The 16299-nt window shown below is 35.2% G+C and overlaps 1 pseudogene; it reads right to left on the minus strand.

The window, feature by feature from the left end:
* Positions 1 to 3281: 3281 nt before the first annotated feature.
* On the minus strand, positions 3282 to 15140 carry LOC120172523 (annotated as a pseudogene).
* Positions 15141 to 16299: the final 1159 nt, after the last annotated feature.

A 16299-nucleotide genomic window follows, 5' to 3' on the forward strand; every position in this document is an offset into this window, starting at 1 on the left:
CAGATATTCAAATTGATAAGGAACAAAAATATCATTTGAGAAAAATAAAAAAATAAATTTTGATACTAAGTTTAATTCGATAAATTATACATAATGTATCCAATAACAAAAAGAAAAAAACAATTAGACTTAATTTTAAATTTAGTTTTATAATTCTAGTGTTGAATTAACTTTTATAACTATCATCGACACAAATTTATAACTCATGTATTTATATTATTTTTTGATCTTATCATGTTTTGTGTTATATTTTATAATATTTATGATATATAACTATATCATGTTTAATATTATTAGATCTGATTTGTTTTAAGTTATTAAATTAAAATTTTTGGAGGGTAATTAATATTACTATTTTTATTCTTTTACTTTTTAGAAATAAATGGCACATGTTAAGGAAGGGCAGATTTGGATCTAAGAATCCATTACAGAATTCCACATGCTTTGGCTTATAAAAAGTTGGAGAATATATGCCTTTTTCCCCCATATCATATCTGAATATTCTTGGATATTGGTTGCGTTACTTTATGCTGTCATAATTTCAAACAACTAGAATAATATATATATAATATAAGAAGATATATAAGTATAATATTTTTACAAGTGTCGTTAATAATCTCTAGAGTATGTGTTTAAAAACTTTCGGTTCATACATTTCTTCTTTCTTAGGTTGGAGATTCAATACTCAGGAATAAAATTATCTTTTCCCTAGGTAAAAATTATTTTTAAAAAATTAATAGGTGTCACTCTGATTTTAAATATAATAAAATAAATTTCAATTATTTTATAATATGAAAAAAATTAATTATTTATATTAGATAGTATTATAGTAATGACTTTTAATGAAGCATAATTTTAAATTTTAAATCTAATATAATATATCCACTTGTGTCATGTTGTTTATATATATATTGTTCATTATTTGTAATTTTATAGCTTACGCTTTATATATATATATATATATATATATAAGAGCATATAGATTACACCAACAAGCGGTTGGAATAAATGGAAATGGACTACTTTCCCATGCATTTGAACCGAGTTTGAGTTTTGTTTTTTCATTATTACGATATGATTATAAAATAGTATATGTTTTAAAAAATTAATTATTTGATAATAAACGTTTGAATACTCCTGCAGACGACATATTTGAATCCGAAACTTTTAAGAATTATAATCATTTCTTTAAACTCTAAGATGATTTTATGTGAATGCCATCCTTGATTTGAATATGATTACTTTTAGATAATAAAACATACACAGGACACCTATAATTATGAAATGAATAAATTTATGATTTTTTTTTCATTTTATTAATAGATTAATATAACTTGTTATATGAAATTTAGTCTCAAAATTCTATAGTGATTGAGATATTAATCAACACAATTAATTATCTTAATGATTCTTGTACTACATGTATCGTGTGATAAATATAATGAAGATCAATCACTTTTCCACAAAATTATCTTCTTCTTCTTTTATATTATTAATGAGTGCATTCTTTTCTTCAATTTGATATAATTGGGGGAGGTAGAGGGAGTGGAATGAATTCCCATTAGCAAAGGAAGAGGCTTGGAATGAAATCTAAAATATCCATTACACCCCGGGATAGATCAAGGGAGAGGGTTGGAGGCCATCGTCTCCTGAAAATTGTAAATTGTCCTATATTTTAGATATTTTTTATTTATAATTTATTTTCGGTTCTTTAAAATTTTAGAAGTTTAACTTCTAACATAAGATCATGTGTCATAGATAGATTACACCAAGTAATTGTCATAGGTGGAGTAAGCAAATTTTCCAAACAAAAAATATCTTCCCCACGCATCATGTCTTCTTTAATTTTCTTAGTGAAACTTTTAAGGACTCAAAAGTTTGATGGCGACCTTCTTTAATCAAATACATTCAATAATCTTGTTTAGACATAATATATGCCCAGTGCTTAAAACATTAGTAATTATTTTGTTAGCTAGGTATTATTTGCTCTATCTCATATGTACAAGGAACATGCATTAGTATTTTATGGATTAAAGAAAAAATTGAAGTGGATGGGTTGGTCCCTACCTTTTTTTTATAAATAAATGATGGTGCTTTTATGTGAGAAAGAGAGTGGAGGGTTGTGCTAGCTCTAGCTTTCCTTTCCTTTCCTTTCCTTTCCAAAGCCATAAAGAGAGTCTTTGATCTTCTTAAATTGCATTAGTTGTGTGATTAGTCTTTGATCTATTCAGAATTTTCTTAACTTATATATATTTTGCCGCAATTATTCGAATTCAAATAATGTGAGAGAACACGTCCACTTCTATTACTAAAATCACTCAATAGGTTCTGAATGTGTTTTTCTTTTTCTTTTTTGTTGTTGTTGATGGTGGTGATGGTGATTGAACAAAAGCTTTGTGTCGTTAAGAATGCAAAAAAGTAGGTCCACTCAACAAGAAAACAAGATAATAGAGTAGACTATGCATGTTGTGTGTCGACAACTCGTCGGAAATTATAATATTATAGGGTTAATCATATATATGAAACCTGCATATTTTGAAGAAGCACTTTGATTTAGAACCCGACATTATTGCAGTTGTTTATATGTTGTTGTTTGTATCTGCTTTTATCCTTGTTTAATGATATATATTTTGGCACAGTTAACAAAATTTTGATTTATACATAGTTCTTCATTGCTTTCAAAAATTGTTTTTGATTTAAAATCACTTTTGATATAAAATAAATAAAGAACAAAAATAAAAGAGTTTTCGGAATAAAAGATAATTTTCAAACAAGCTTTTAGAAACAAAAATAAACTTTTAGACAGTTATTCTTCCACGTGATTATATGTTTGGGGTAAATTTTTAAAATTTTAAATTAATACAATATTTTCGTTAATGATTAATATAAAATTGGTATTATAATTTTATAATCCCAAGAATAGTTATTCTTTTAAAATACGTATCAATGAACGTAAGAAAGGTGACATGTATCAATGAACGTAAGAAATGTGACATGATAATCGAAATCGATGAACGGCTGATGATCGAAGTATATAGAGAAGAAATGAACGGTTGTGAGTGTATTAAGGATTTGTTAACCAAATAGAATGCAAATGACATTTGTTATTGAGAGAATGAGATTAAGTTGTTCAAGTTCTTAAGTCTATTATATTGATGGGTATTTATAACTCATATCCAACTTAATCAAGAATGGCCCAATAGATTACGAACTAACAAATTAACAGTTAATTAACTACTAATTACATCTTATTTCTAACAAATATCCACACACTAACGATCTTTAAATAAGTATTGGATCAACGAACAATGAAAAGATGTCATCTTTCGTATATTTTGGATGTGTGTATCCATCTCCATGTTTATAAAATAAATATGTGACTCGAGCATAGTTCAAATGTCGCATGAGCAGATCTCTGGAAGCAGTCATCGGTGCATTCTTCATTTATTTCCTTCCATGCATCCTCTACCATTTTCTCAAACTCTTTAAGCGTAGCTTCTTCTGAGACGTTGTGTTGTTTCATGTAGCATTCAATACTAGAGGGGCAATGCTCTCTCAATTGCTCGAACTTCAATTTGAATGAAATGTAACGTAACATTAAGTATAGTTATAATAATATAATTTTAAAGAGATTTGCTTATTAGTCTTATACCTTATGTGACACTATATCATCCATGAGACGACCTATAATATTTAAAGCCTTCATTATTTTGGTTCCTTTCGGAGCCATTCAAACGCTTCTCTCACTGCCGTTTTCCCATAGCTGTAAATGATATTGTTAAGGATAGATCATAAGTGGACGTCTTCGTTGCAACGCTCATGTACTTCTCAAATGTGGGTACATAATCATCATGGCACCACATCGTCTCTGCCTGATAGTTTTTCGCAGGTCTAATGAGCTAATTATAAGGTCAACTAGGATAAAAAAATAGCATGACATATACTCATAAATTACTAAATACAATAATTATAGGAGAAATCTATGTTAGTAGTTAATAATTTGCGATCTAAAGTAATCTTACATTACTTAAAATTGGTTTTATGAAAATACTTCATGTTTTGAAATCTTATTACAATTTCTTGTTCTTAGCCTAGTTTATTGACAAACTCATGTCCTCTAGAGAAAACAACATTTATTTTTACAACTGAATTCATTCGATAAGTTCTCGTATTTTATTCTAATGACTCGTATATACATTATTATAATTTGATCTAACCTTATACTGATTAATGACAGAATCAAAATTTTAGATTATGGATCTGCCTATGATAGTGACAATTAGAAGGTTCTGTCAATATAATCATTACAATACTGACGGATTCATTTCGTCAGTTAAGTTTCTTTTAGTAATTAAGTAGATTTTTTTGGGTAGTGTCGCAACCGTCTTTCGGTTGGGCCCGGAAATTGGGCTGCGACTTGAAATAAGTGAATTAGAGTCGCCACCGATCATTTTAAAACAAATTTAGGTAGGTCGGACACCATCTTACCTGATCTGCGTTTTACCAGAAGTGAATCGGGTTCGGGAGTCGGTTACGGTCAAGGAAGGATTAGCACCCTTGAACCGCCCTTTCGGTACCAATTGATTTGTCGGTTGTCTTTAATTGTGAAAATTTGAAATTTAAATTGAAATAAAAATCCAATTCAAGTTACTTATCTTTGATCAAATGAAAATATCTCAAAAAAGTCAAAAATATGGTTTAGATTATAAAATAAAAATAAAAATGAAAAAAATATTAATATAATAATGATAAATAAAGTAAATAACAAAACAATAAATAAAAGTTAGTAAAAAAGAAAAATAATCAAAAAAATAAAAATAAAATAAATGATGTAAGTTGTATGGGGTTGCATGGTTCCTCCACGTGCATGGTTTCCATGGGCAAAATGGGATCATTGGGATTTATGTTATAAAAATCCAATTCAAGTTACTTATCTTTGAATTTTAGAAACAAATAAAACCGCACTAATATTTACAGTACAACTTTGGCTCCATGTAAATTCTCAAGTTGAGCAATAAATCTAGCATGGCCACTGGATTAAAACGAAGATGTTGATCCATAAAAAAATACAATTCGAAAAAAAAGGAACCACAAGCCATTCAAAACTGTGTCACGGATTAGGAAAACATCATTGACAGAGTGCACACAAACAATAAGCATTTGCAGTTAAAATTGTTTCAATCATATGCACAACAATACGAGCTCCGAATAAAATTCGAGTTTGCAGTATCAGCTTACTTACCAAATCCACACCGTACAGTATGGACCTTAGACATGGAAAAAGAATGATCCAAAATACTAAATCAGTGAGCATCGACGCACCCACAGAAGCTTGATACATAATTTGGAAGGCATAAATTCATCCACCAGCTATGTTGCGGTCTTTTGAATGGTAGGACTCGTTGGTGCCTTGCTCAGTATCTAAACTGTCACCACGACAAGCTTGTGCCTTGTAGGGTCTGCTTTTGATCCATGCATGTATCCAAGCCTAAGAGTCGGTCAATTGTCTCAGCTCCTCTCCCTCCCCGATGTTGCTGTAGGTGCCTTTCCTGTTGGGATTTGGATTGCAACGGCTTCTTTTCTCCCATGTATCAATGCTCCACACACACAGATGAGCATCAGCACGTTGAAAGTCATCATGTTAAACAAAGAAACTTTTCCACAAGTGGGTGACATCACATTTGAATCATTCTTCGAGAGTGCTATTCATGGCACTACTTCTTTCAGGTTGACACCTGTGATATCATTAGTCATAAGAAGACCACTGTTTGGTTGCCAATGCTGTGCAGGTACATTGGCAGTGACCGTCCCAGATGGATTCTGGTCCCTGCGGCACCACTTCCATAGCTTCTGAACGCCGTTTATAACACTTGATATAGTAAACGTAAAGGCACAGAAAAAAAACGTGAAAACTGTGAAGATTATGATCAAATACTTGGTGGGCAACTTCGAGTGATGCGCCGGAGCAAGTAAGAAAAATGTAAATTTTTGAAGAATCAGTGAAGTAAAAACCCCCTTTGGTCATCTGCTCTTGTGCAGTCTTCAAATGGGCAAGGAATGGATTAAGCAAACCAGAAGCCATTTTCTCAGTCTTCCCATTTGCAGTTATCACCAAATCACACCTGGTCCGAATTGGTGTGGGTTGGAACACCACTGAGTCAAGTCGAGCTGAAGACTTCATTGTTACCACTCAAAAACTAGATTCTAGTAAACCAAAACATGGTTCGCAGTGCCTCCAGGAAAAGGAAAGTTCTCGGAGAAACCATGGGCTCTTTTGACAGGGAAAATGTGACCTTTTTAGAAAACCACCCCCCTTCTTTTTTCTGATGACCCCCTTAAAAAGGAAAAAAGAAAATAGGAATTTGTTTTTAGTTAGTGGGGTAGTGGGTTGTTGGGTAGTGTTTGTGAGAAACGTGGAAATGTGGTGTGGGTTTATTTGTTTTTTTACTTTGGCTTTAATGGGTGTTGGATGCTGGGCCCGGATAAAAACTGGGGTCTACAGCTGCCCCTCTTTGCACATCTTTGTGTTAACAAGAATAGGGCAAAGACAAAAAAAGACAACCAGTTTTTTCCGGTGCTTTCTGGAATTGGGCATTTGTCTTCTTTCTCGGTTTAAAGATTTCAGCTTGAAAATTCTTCCAGAAAGTAGTTCCTCGTTGTAAATTGATTTATCTGAGTTGAATGTAATCAAACTCGAAGGTCTTTGGCAGATAGCCCTTCTCGAATTAAGCTATGCTGCAAATGATGTGCCTCGGAGCTGAGCGTAGTCGAACTCGAAGGTCTTTGGTTGGCACGATTCCCTTCGTCGTGAAGTTGAAACCGCGGATGGCCCCTTCGTTGTAAAGTTGAGCTTGGAATTGGATATCCTTAGTCATGAAGTTGAAATCCAAGTAAGTTGTACTGTTCCGAGTCCAATATCCTCTGTCGTGAAGTTGAAATTGGTTCTAGAACTGAGAAGTTGTTTGTTGACAACCAGCGGTCCCTTCGTCGTGAAGTTGAACTTGCGTTGTCTGGAGTCCAATATCCTTCGTTGTGAAGTTGAAATTGGCTCTGAAATTGAGAAGTTGTTTGTTGACAACTAGCGGTCCCTTCGTCGTGAAGTTGAACATGCGTTGTCTGGAGTCCAATATCCTTCGCTGTGAAGTTGAAATTGGCTCTGAAATTGAGAAGTTGGTTATTGACAACCAGCGGTCCCTTCGTCGTGAAGTTGAACTTGCGTTGTCTGGAGTCCAATATCCTTCGTTGTGAAGTTGAAATTGGCTCTGAAATTGAGAAGTTGTTTATTGACAACCAGCGGTCCCTTCGTCGTGAAGTTGAACTTGCGTTGTCTGGAGTCCAATATCCTTCGCTGTGAAGTTGAAATTGGCTCTGAAATTGGGAAGTTGTTTGTTGACAACCAGCGGTCCCTTCGTCGTGAAGTTGAACTTGCGTTGTCTAGAGTCCAATATCCTTCGTTGTGAAGTTGAAATTGACTCTGAAATCGAGAAATGTTCATTGACAACCAGCGGTCCCTTCGTCGTGAAGTTGAACTTGCGTTGTCTGGAGTCCAATATCCTTCGTTGTGAAATTGAAATTGGCTCTGAAATTGAGAAGTTGTTTGTTGACAACCAGCGGTCCCTTCCTCGTGAAGTTGAACTTACGTTGTCTGGAGTCCAATATCCTTCGCTGTGAAGTTGAAATTGGCTCTGAAATTGAGAAGTTGTTTGTTGACAACCAGCGGTCCCTTCGTCGTGAAGTTGAACTTACGTTGTCTGGAGTCCAATATCCTTCGCTGTGAAGTTGAAATTGACTCTGAAATTGGGAAGTTGTTTGTTGACAACCAGCGGTCCCTTCGTCGTGAAGTTGAACTTGCGTTGTCTGGAGTCCAATATCCTTCGCTGTGAAGTTGAAATTGACTCTGAAATCGAGAAATGTTCGTTGACAACCAGCGGTCCCTTCGTCGTGAAGTTGAACTTGCGTTGTCTGGAGTCCAATATCCTTCGTGGTGAAGTTGAAATTTACTCTCGAGCAAATTGTGAGTTCGAGAGAAAATTTTCAATCTGTCGAGTTGGTCGAAGTGTAGCTTCTTGCTGCCGAGCTAAGCAACCACCATCGTTCTTTAAAGACGCTTACGAATCAAGTATCCTTGACTCTAAAAGCTGCAAAAATCATGTATGCTAAAATGAGGAATGTGATGCACCTAAGTATGTCTAAGATGCATGCAACATAAATGAATTATGTGTTATCTCTTCGTGCTTTGTCTGCCAATCTGGTCCATGGAATCGATCGTGCCCCATTTGCTTCTCGAGCTTGGGCTTTACAGACATTTCATATCTGAGATTGTTCTGTTTGAAAATGTTTTTCTCATTTTTCTTGTTTCATGAGAGAAAATGGTAAAAATGCTGTAAAATATTATTCGCAATTGAATCAAGTTATAAACGTGAGTTCAAAGAATATCAAAGGAATCAATAGCTCTTTTAACGTTTTCAGAGTTACAGCTCTTTGACCAGTGTTCAAATGGATGGGTTGGCTTTAGCTTGGCCTCCTTTCTAAGGTTTTGGTAAAAAATGTCATTTTTTTTTTAAAATGCCGCAACATGCTTTGGCACTTCAATTGGGTGCGGACAAAATGACACAACTAGCATGATCACTTACTAGACATTTTATTTCAGTCCTCTGAAATCTTATATTTGTTCAAGCTTTGTAGGCACCTCTAACAAAGGCAGTGCAAAAACATCGGTCTAAAAATGAAATTCTTGAGTGCTTGTGTGTAGTTGACTATAACAGGTGTTCCTTAACTCCCTTAGTCCATTTTACCGAAAATTTCTTGCTTAGATAAATTTGATTTAATTTGTCGTTATCTGACTAGCTGAATCCATAAAGCCGGGGTGTTTAACCAATTGCTTTAGAGGGACAGCTTAATATTATAATCACTCTTATCAAGTTAACTGAAGGGTTCATCTCATCACAGAGTCTTCGGCCTGACAAGAGCAGTGGAGCAAACACCGAATTGCCAAGTGTCCGAGCAATGTCATGGTTTGAACGTAATCTACTCATAAGGCCAGGGCTTTCAAGTTTCCTCTATAACCAATTGCCTTAGCGGAATAGCTCAGCTTTTACGGATTTAATTTCCTAAGATTGTCAAGAAGAACCTGTTATAGCCTAGGTGTTTTTTGAAAGTCAAGGAATCTCATCTTTAGAGTTCAATTTTCAAGCAACGGACCTAAACTGGATTCACCTACTCGACTCTTTCATTTGTAAAGATCATCATCGTCATTGAACGTCTTAAATAAAAAACATAGTAATTGTCATATGCAAATGATGCCCCATGTTGTCCGCACCTTATGAAAGGAAAAGGGTATATTGGTTAATTACAAGAGCAGGGTATGGTGTTTGAGGGTATATTCTGGATAAGGTCAAAGTCCTTTTTTTTAAATCATGTCACTTTGTCAAAGATCCGTAACTTTGAACCATTAACAGAGTTTCTTAATTCAAATGATATTCAAAGAATTGCAAGTTTGCAAATGTGATTCATTGTTTAACATCTTTAAAGTAACATAAATTTATTTAAAAGTCCTTACAAAAACTTGAGAAAAAATGAAAAAACAAATTTAAACAAAATGTCTCAAATGATGAAATGGTCTTCCTCACTTGGATGCCCCCAAGTTGTTAAAGTCGATCCGATTCTTGTTACGTATTTTATGTATGATTCTCTTGATTGTGGAGTAATTCTCGATAGTACACCCTGGGACTCCGCTATGATTTTCGCAATGAGCGTTCTCATCATACTACCCGGGGTACGGGGCTTCATGGATTTCTCTGGATATGGTGACACCACGTGTGCGTCAAACAACTGTTGGTAAAGCTCCTTATATGTCATAGGATCAAAATGTTCTCATTTTTGATGAGACATGTGAATGTAAAAAAAAGGAAAAATAATGCGAATGTAAAAAAAATAATAATAATAATAATAACAAAATGCACAATATGTCTGAATGCATGATGCATGAAATGTTCGAGGCATTGATCCAAAAAATGTACCTGTTATTATAAATAATCCTTATTGGGGCAAAAGTGTTACGTCTTAAGAGACAAAAATATTTTGAAGGCATAGACCCTGAACAGCTTCTGATAGATTGACTAGTCTTCTGCCTCCGTCTGTCACCGGTTGAATATCCTGTCAAACCGTTCCGACTCCTTTGGCTAAAATATGCAAATAACGAGCTGCTTGCCCCCAAAAGGTCTCGAATGACTGCATCACCGGCTTTCACTCTATGTCGAGCTTGTTCCAAATGAAAGTGCTATCGGAGCCCTCCACCCAAAGTTTATCGACTTGTTTCTAGAATTTTATCAATAATGATCTCCAGCTTAGCTAGGGTTTCGCCATCTTGATCTCGCAGTTTTCGAAATGACTCTCCGGGTCAGTAACATTTTCCTCGTCTTGCCCCTGCACCCTTTGCCTCCGAGTATTCTTTGACCACGGCTGGGCTTCTGAGCTTTTTATCTCTTTGTATTATAATCCCTTTGTCCATTAATGCAGATTATTCATGTTTAACAAACACATTTTTGGTGGATCAACACCTCGTTTTAAATGATGCGAATGATGAAAACAAAATGAAATAGAATAAAAAATAAAAGGGGTTAGTGAGGTAAATCAAAATAAAAAAAATAAAAAATCCTACCCCACATGATAATCTACCCGAACATGCTTAATATTCCTACACAGACATGATTTCTATCCCGCATGCTAATTTCAAACAAATCCTAGCCGCATATTTGTCTAGTTCGCATGCTTTGAACAGAAAATAAAGCAGGAAACAAAGCATCCTAGGGTTTGGAATGAGGTCTTGGGGTGAGCTCTAATTCCCTGCACTCTCCCGGTTTAGGTTCTAAAAAGGTACTCGAGTTCTCCTTGCCGGTGCCCCTTGGGCTTGCCAGACCCTTAGTCCTAAGCCTATTACAAGATTGTGTGGACTAAGTTAAACTCGAGAGGACACATTCCCTTATGCCCGCACGGTGAATAAATTCACACGAAGACATAAGATATATGAATCCCGAAGGCTACTTGCTAGGCATATGCGGTGAATAAATTCACACGAATGCGTCGCTTTCACCCCCACTTAAAACGGGTTCGGAGCTCGGGTTTAGAGCTTAGAGATGACAATTTTGAAAAAAATCTGAAATCATTAAAAAACATCAGTACAACTATTTATTTGAAACAAAATAATCAAAGATAAATAATTGGAATCGAATAAATAAATTTAAATTTAAAATTTTCGCAAAAAAAGACAACCGAAAATTAATTTTGGCCTGAATCACTTACCTGTCCCCAGCGGAGTCGCCAAGCTGTCGCAACCGTCTTTCGGTTGGGCCCGGAAATTGGGCTTCGACTTGAAATAAGTGAATTAGAGTCGCCACCGATCATTTTTAAAACAAATTTAGGTAGGTCGGACACCATCTTACCTGATCTGCGTTTTACCAGAAGTGAATCGGGTTCGGGAGTCGGTTACGGTCAAGGAAGGATTAGCACCCTTGAACCGCCCTTTCGGTACCAATTGATTTGTCGGTTGTCTTTAATTGTGAAAATTTGAAATTTAAATTGAAATAAAAATCCAATTCAAGTTACTTATCTTTGATCAAATGAAAATATCTCAAAAAAGTCAAAAAAATGGTTTAGATTATAAAATAAAAATAAAAATGAAAAAAATATTAATATATAATGATAAATAAAGTAAAAACAAAAATAAATAAAAGTTAGTAAAAAAGAAAAATAATCAAAAAAATAAAAATAAAATAAATGATGTAAGTTGTATGGGGTTGCATGGTTCCTCCACGTGCATGGTTTCCATGGGCAAAATGGGACCATTGGGATTTATGTTATAAAAATCCAATTCAAGTTACTTATCTTTGAATTTTAGAAACAAATAAAACCGCACTAATATTTACAGTACAACTTTGGCTCCATGTAAATTCTCAAGTTGAGCAATAAATCTAGCATGGCCACTGGATTAAAACGAAGATGTTGATCCATAAAAAAATACAATTCGAAAAAAAAGGAACCACAAGCCATTCAAAACTGTGTCACGGATTAGGAAAACATCATTGACAGAGTGCACACAAACAATAAGCATTTGCAGTTAAAATTGTTTCAATCATATGCACAACAATACGAGCTCCGAATAAAATTCGAGTTTGCAGTATCAGCTTACTTACCAAATCCACACCGTACAGTATGGACCTTAGACATGGAAAAAGAATGATCCAAAATACTAAATCAGTGAGCATCGACGCACCCACAGAAGCTTGATACATAATTTGGAAGGCATAAATTCATCCACCAGCTATGTTGCGGTCTTTTGAATGGTAGGACTCGTTGGTGCCTTGCTCAGTATCTAAACTGTCACCACGACAAGCTTGTGCCTTGTAGGGTCTGCTTTTGATCCATGCATGTATCCAAGCCTAAGAGTCGGTCAATTGTCTCAGCTCCTCTCCCTCCCCGATGTTGTTGTAGGTGCCTTTCCTGTTGGGATTTGGATTGCAACGGCTTCTTTTCTCCCATGTATCAATGCTCCACACACACAGATGAGCATCAGCACGTTGAAAGTCATCATGTTAAACAAAGAAACTTTTCCACCAGTGGGTGACATCACATTTGAATCATTCTTCGAGAGTGCTATTCATGGCACTACTTCTTTCAGGTTGACACATGTGATATCATTAGTCATAAGAAGACCACTGTTTGGTTGCCAATGCTGTGCAGGTACATTGGCAGTGACCGTCCCAGATGGATTCTGGTCCCTGCGGCACCACTTCCATAGCTTCTGAACGCCGTTTATAACACTTGATATAGTAAACGTAAAGGCACAGAAAAAAAACGTGAAAACTGTGAAGATTATGATCAAATACTTGGTGGGCAACTTCGAGTGATGCGCCGGAGCAAGTAAGAAAAATGTAAATTTTTGAAGAATCAGTGAAGTAAAAACCCCCTTTGGTCATCTGCTCTTGTGCAGTCTTCAAATGGGCAAGGAATGGATTAAGCAAACCAGAAGCCATTTTCTCAGTCTTCCCATTTGCAGTTATCACCAAATCACACCTGGTCCGAATTGGTGTGGGCTGGAACACCACTGAGTCAAGTCGAGCTGAAGACTTCATTGTTACCACTCAAAAACCAGATTCTAGTAAACCAAAACATGGTTCGCAGTGCCTCCAGGAAAAGGAAAAGTTCTCCGAGAAACCATGGGCTCTTTTGACAGGGAAAATGTGACCTTTTTAGAAAACCACCCCCTTCTTTTTTCTGATGACCCCCTTGAAAAGGAAAAAAGAAAATAGGAATTTGTTTTTTAGTTAGTGGGGTAGTGGGTTGTTGGGTAGTGTTTGTGAGAAACGTGGAAATGTGGTGTGGGTTTATTTGTTTTTTTACTTTGGCTTTAATGGGTGTTGGATGCTGGGCCCGGATAAAAACTGGGGTCTACAGGTAGTATGAATGCAGTTCCGTCACTATAAGTACTCATCTTACGGCATCTTTTGCATAAGGGACACTGTAAGATATTCCTTCCTTCAAAGCCAACTCATCTATTTCATCAAAAACGACTAGCACAGCCCTGCAAATAACTTTAGTGTAATCTTGCAACTCATCTAGTGCACCAATCTCCCACCTGAAAATCATAAGAAATGCAGAAACTTTAACTCTGGTATTTGGCAGATGACTAAGTACAACATGGTAGGAATTAGAAAACCATTATATCCCATGGCCTCTTCAATGCATCTATAAGACGTTGAAGCTCCTGAGGTGTCCCATAAGCATCATATGAGTAATCTAAAATCGATACAAGGACTATTATCTTAGTAAGAATTATCCGCCACTGCGTGTAGCGAGGTTCACAAAATACGGAATTTGCCCATGTGTTCGCCTCAACATATCTCTCCCTTGCATAGGAAAGTTCAGACGAAACTTATTGTCCTCCCAAAACCTGCAAACATGCATGCAAAAGTTATCAAGAAATCAATCCTCAAATACGAATATATATGTATATATTATATATACAACTTTGCGATTTGGCTTATCTCTTGTTTATGAAGTATCTGTAATCGATTGAAGTCTAGCTTTGCAAACTTAAGTAGAGTCTCATTTCTGGAGTCATCTTCCTCATAGAAAGAGAGATAGTTCCTTGCAGCTAGTCTTGGAGGGCATTTGTTCAATGGTTGATCAGGGGCAAGCGTTATATGCTTCGCAAGATGAGCACTCGACTTCTTTGCCAACGACTTCAAGTTAACCGAGGTCAATGCAAGGGCTTCCTCTAATATATACTCATCCTCATGAACTCTCAGATGGGAAGCTTCATACAGGCTTAGCATTCCCCGAACATCATTCATCAAGTCATTGAACTTACCATTAATGTCCTTGAATTTGTTGAAAACATCTGATATAGGAGGGTTGAAAATTGTATGTAACTCGAATAATAGTTGTTCTTTAGATATATTTCATATATGGATGTTGTTGTTCATACCACAAGACATTTTGAAGCCATGCTGTTTGAAAACTCGAAACACAACTGAAGTAGAGTAAATGTCAAGGTGATACTCGGCGAAAAGATTATGGTGGGATTTGAAAATGATTTCCAATTGATTTTCAATTTCATTCTCGAAGTGATATGAAACACCAACGCGAAGCAAAGTATCTATGAACTTAACATTCTCAACGGGATCAGCTGCAGAAGCCATCAACATGTCCTTCACTTTCTCTTTCAATGGATCTATTTCTTTGGTTAAGGAATCAAATACCTGAGATTGCTGGAAAACGTAGAGTGTGTCATAAACAAGCAAGTAGAAATTACTTAATCAGTTTGTGAGTAACATGTTTTTGTGAAATCCAACAATCCCTGGATATTACACTCTCTAAGGGATGGAATGTATGATTCAACTTTAAAGACGATATTATTAAAAAAAACAGACATAAATCTCGAATGTAATATCGTAAAACAAATATGGAAGATAGAAAATTATTCTGTAAAATGTGAGAAAATAAATGTTAGAGAGAGAATGGAAGATTACCAAGTCATCAGTTGGAGAGAATTGATCTGTCCATATGTTTTTGGAGAAAGTTGCAATTGGACGGAAAACTTCGCTCTCCTCTTTACACTGCATAGTTTTCTCAGAATATAATTTGGCAAGTAGAAAAGTTGTATCTTTGTTATGCTTCTGGGTATCTCAAAGCAAGGTCATTTTTATAGGGACTTGACAGCCAGATTAGAATTTTTTTTTATTAGACTTAGAATTTTAGGATTAAATATACAAATGGTGTCCAACTTATGCCTTTTTTATTTTAGTGTCTAACGTTTATTTCGTTTCAGTTTGGTGCCTAACGTTTCATTCCGTTACTCAAAATGGGTTAAGTTGTGACAGACTGTTAGTTTTCTCATTTTTAGTGACACGTGTCACAATCTGATAATTTCAAAAATTTATATAAAATTAAAAAAATAAATTTTGAAAAAACCCCAAAAGTTTAAAAATCTTCATTTCAAACACTAAACCCACACCAACCGTTGCCCTTTGCTGTCGACGAAGCTTTATCCTATCTCACCTCCCCCTGACTACCAAAATCCCTATGAAATCGTTATTGATCAACGGTCGATCGATGGCCAATCGACGTATTATACCCCGCGAACCCTAGGATGAAAATTGCAATCCCAAGCGATTTAATGGTCAATCGAAGACAACTACGACGACTTATAACTAAGATAATAACAAGGACTATGTCGGCGGCAGTGGTCGTGGCTGAAAAGAGCGGCGACGGGGGTTAGTGTTAGGATTTGGGAATTTTAGGGATTTTGAGGTTTTTTATAATTTAAAAGAAATAAGGGTTTTTATATAAATATTTTAATATTTTTAATATTTTTTAAAAAAGTAAATTTCAAAATTATGAGATTGTGGCACGTGTCATTTAACAGAGAAAACTAACGGTCTGTCATGACTTGACCCATTTTGAGTAGTGAAATGAAACGTTAGGCACTAAAATGAAAATCATACATAGATTAGACACTTTTTGTATATTTAAGCCTAGAATTTTATTCAATTTTCATTTAAAATATATATTTCTAATTCCAACATGTAAACATTATAATAAGTAATAACAGCACTCTTATAGTTAAAAGCGGTAATAATAGTATTTATGAGAAGGCGTTGCCCTAATTTTCTCTTTTTTCTTTGGCTACAGTTAGTTTTTTTTTCATGTTTGCGATTAACGGTATGACACCAGTTTTGGTATTGATAGCTAATTGTTGGTATTTATTAATTTTCTTTTATTTTATTATAGTGTATCTTA

The sequence above is a fragment of the Hibiscus syriacus genome, unplaced genomic scaffold, assembly GCF_006381635.1.
Source record: "Hibiscus syriacus cultivar Baekdansim isolate YM2019G1 unplaced genomic scaffold, ASM638163v2 tig00003041_pilon, whole genome shotgun sequence".
In the NCBI taxonomy this organism is placed as follows: Eukaryota; Viridiplantae; Streptophyta; class Magnoliopsida; order Malvales; family Malvaceae; genus Hibiscus; species Hibiscus syriacus.